Source organism: Meleagris gallopavo, chromosome 10, assembly GCF_000146605.3.
Source record: "Meleagris gallopavo isolate NT-WF06-2002-E0010 breed Aviagen turkey brand Nicholas breeding stock chromosome 10, Turkey_5.1, whole genome shotgun sequence".
In the NCBI taxonomy this organism is placed as follows: Eukaryota; Metazoa; Chordata; class Aves; order Galliformes; family Phasianidae; genus Meleagris; species Meleagris gallopavo.
In genome coordinates this window covers 17509053-17513007 of record NC_015020.2, presented here as the reverse complement: position 1 = coordinate 17513007, position 3955 = coordinate 17509053, and positions in this window count along the sequence as shown.

Genomic DNA, 3955 nt, shown 5'->3' with positions numbered 1-3955 from the left:
TGGCAGTCGAGCGCTGAATTTGAACGGAGGGAGCGCGCCCTCGTGCGTCGTAGTAAACACATCAGCTGTTTGGAAATGCCTTGCGTTTCTTTCCGTTGTCTCTAAGAAACAGCAGGCGAAAGAGTTGGATTAGCACAGGACAGGTAAGAAAAACTCCGTTAATTCAACGAACGAGCAACAACAAAACCACTTTTCTTCCTAATTAAAACTGGTATGACTGTGTTATGAGTCATGAACGCTGACTCAGGCGCACATGGGAGGCAAAACCGTACTGGGCTGGAGCAATATCTTGAGAGTATCCAAGAAAAGAACGTGTATTATGCTAGCATGCAAAGATCAGTCAAAAATAAGGTTTTGTTTGCTTGTTTGTTTTTTAAGTATGTCAGTTCTTAACCAGGATGTCACACTATTGATCTCTCTGAAAGTAAATAATATTTTATTTATCCTATAATCTAAGGGTAACTGAGTAAAAGACACAGGCACAGTTTGTGACCTTGCGTTATTTAAGCATTTCATAAAAGTAGAAAAACTTTTCTTCTCTTTTAAATCCAGTTTCAAGTACACTGTGTCATTGGATGTTGTGGTTATGGGGCTTTTAAACATAAATAATCAAGCGTGTGTTCTGTACTCCTTTCTTCTGTTCCATAAGTCATGTTTCTGACTACGGTGTGGAGATTTAATTACTGAACAGTCCACTTGCAAGGCATGTAATATTTATCTGTTATTTGTATGGTTTCTGCATACCACTAATTCCATGGTAACTTGATTAATCATCACAGCAGTGTATATAACTGTATGAATACTTCTTTGTTTTCTGGCTCAAAGCTTACTTCCTGAGGTATTTCTTGTGATAAGACTGACTTGTCTAGGAGATGAGTGATGGGTGTTGCTGTGTGACAATCAACATCACTGTGTGGACAATTTTACATTTGAAAGCATTTCTTTGGAGCTGTTAGCCTTTGGAAGGCAGTGCTCAGGACTGTTTACTGGCAGAAGATCTAGCCTGTGAGCAAATAACTCCAGCTTGCTATGGGAGATCCGGGGATGATGCCGTTGTATCCTGAGAAGGCAAGATACAAGATGGCACCTTCCTGCTCCCTCTTATCTGCTGGCAAGGCCCAGAAGATGGGAACAAAGGAGTTCTGCTGAGAGCCCAGAGCCAGAAGCTGCCACTTCAAGGAGAGCTGATTCAACCACTTTGGATTTGAGGTGTCACTCCAAAGACAGCTGGCTCAACCACTTTGGACTTATAAATAAGTTGGTACTACCATTGAGAAGTCACCATCATCGCCGTGGTCATCGTCATCGTCAACAGATCAACAATGCCCAACGACTCACCTACCACTACTGAATATCAGTGACTGAACTACGAACCAGGCTGGATCCATGGTGGTGACTATCTCCCTCTTGCTTCCTATAAAGACTGCTTGCTTCTTTCCTATCTTCTCTATTGCCCTTCTTCCCTTCCCCATCACCCTAATTCGTAATAGTGTCCGTCCTCCCCTTCCCTATCTCCTTCCCTGATTAAGATTTGTAATAAACTGGTCGGACCAACATTTGAAACGTTTCTTAATCTCATGCTGGGTATACAGATACCAGAGAACCTCCTCTCCCTCCTATAAATTGGAATGAGACAATAACGAAATAAATTCATCCTATTTTTAAAAGTTTTATTCTTAGTAAGCACCATGGATTTGACTATGAGTATTCTAAATAAAGTTAAACACACAGCAAAATTCTGGGCTTGGAATTGTATTATAAAGTCATACAATCACCAAGGTTGGAAAAGACCTCCAAGATCATCCAGTCCAACCATCCGCTGACCACCAATATTCCCCCACTGAGCCATGTCCCTCAGTACAATGTTTTGAACACCTCCAGGACAGTGACTCACCCCTGGGCAGCTCATTCCAGAGGCCTGATCACTCTTCCAGAGAAATTTTTCTTAACATCCTACTTATATAAGATGATGTCATAGGTAGTATGCACTGTCATAACTAATAGGTAACTCCAGCTGACTGAGTGAGGTACCTGAACACCCATAAGAATATTGCACACTAAATATTTTTACTAACTACAGGAAAGGATTTAAATTCTACAGTGCTCAAAATTGAGACATTATTTCTAGGTGCTTTCTAGACTAGGATCCATAACCTTTCATTAAGTAAATAAGCTCCTTATTAGCACTGGAGTTAAAAGACAGCTTGAGTGGTGTTGGAGATACACCTAAGTCTGAGAGACTGAATAAATCAGTACTCCAAGGGAATGGCTTGGGTTGGAAGGAACCTTAAAGATCATCCAGATCCAACCTTTGGTATGGTAGAGACTCCTCCCACTAGATCAGGCTGCCCTGGGCCCCATCCAGCATAGCCTTGAGCACTGCCAAGAGCACTGGAAGAGGTTGCTTGAGAAGCTGTGGGTGCCTCATCCTTGGTAGTGCTCAAGGTTATGCTGGATGGGGCACCCACAGCTTCTCAAGCAACCTCTTCCAGTGCCTCACCATCCTTGTGGTGTTCTCATTACATCTAACTAAACCTCCCCTTTTTTAGTTATAAACAGTTACCATTGTCCTGTCACTACACTCCCTGATAAAAGGTCCCTCCCCATCATTTTTATAGGTCTCCTTTAAATATTGGAAGGCCACTATAAGGTCTCCTCAGAGACGTCTCCAGCTTAAGAACTCAAATTTTCTCAGCCTATCTTTGCAGGAGATTCTTTCATAGAAGCCTTTCTTCAGAAAACAGTGCAGACCAATGATGCTGAATTTGCAGGGTAAAACGGTTGGATTCAAGACCTACTAAGCATTTGGGTGGGTTTTTGCTTTGAATTACACTGAATACCCCTAGTGAAGGGCTGGAGAACCACAGGTGCACTCCTAGATCATGTCTTCCAGTTAGTTTAATCCAAAATTCAGTTCACATGCCTTCAAATCTCTCTGTAAATCAAAGCATAGTAATGGGTGGCAGGGGCATGCCTGGAGATTCACCTCAAAACTGCTCTCGTTTGAACCAAACCATTCATGTTGACACAGTCTGAGGCAGTAGTTGACTGGAATCAGCCAAATGAGGAAATTGGGACAGGAATACATGTTACAATTTGCTGTTGAGAGTTTAACTTACGCTAGAAGCATCTCTGAGGTGAAATTTACTACTTGCCCCTCAAGACATGTGTCCATGTACTTTCTGGAAGCAAGCTTCTGTACTGAAAAGTTTCAACTATTTTTGACCTCCTGCAGTGTTGCACTGGTTAGGGCACCTGCTTAGTATGTAGAGATTAGACCTTAATCTGACTGATGGTGATTCGTATCATCAATAAACTTACAGATATAACTTTTTTTCTAATTCAAGAAATAAATGAACCATGACTCCAGCAAGTGGATTGATGAAAGTCTCTGCTGGACCAACAGATTTAATCAGCTGAGCAAAACATGAAGTTAAAGTGTAAATATGAATAGACCAGAAGAAATGGAAGCAGGGACCAAGGCAGTTACTAATACAAGTAGGAATAAGCATTGGAGGAAATAAATTGGATTGGGAGGCAGTAAGAATGGCTGGTAAGAGCTTCTGTAGAGTAGAAAAAGGAAAGAGTGCATGGAGCCAACACTGAAAAAGAATTGAGCAGATTACTTGCTCTTGATCATTGCTCCGTTCAGTTAAAACAACAAGTGGGTGGAAACTAAAGGAAAATTAATGGCCAGTAGTCTATATTTGTCAGGACTGAATGGAGTTTATGATCACAGCTCAGTTTTTAGACAGAATCATGAAAATGGCCTCGCTCAAAACCAAAGTGTGAAAATTCCTCTCGATCAGGATGCTAAAAATCCAAATCTCTCTGAGTACATCCACGCCTCAGAGCGCGTCGGTTCTCAGCAGTCGCTGCGAGCTCCCGCCGTTTCCTCGCAGGCCGCTCAGCACGGACGCCCGGACAGCTCCGCCGCGGGCCGAGGGCGGGAAGC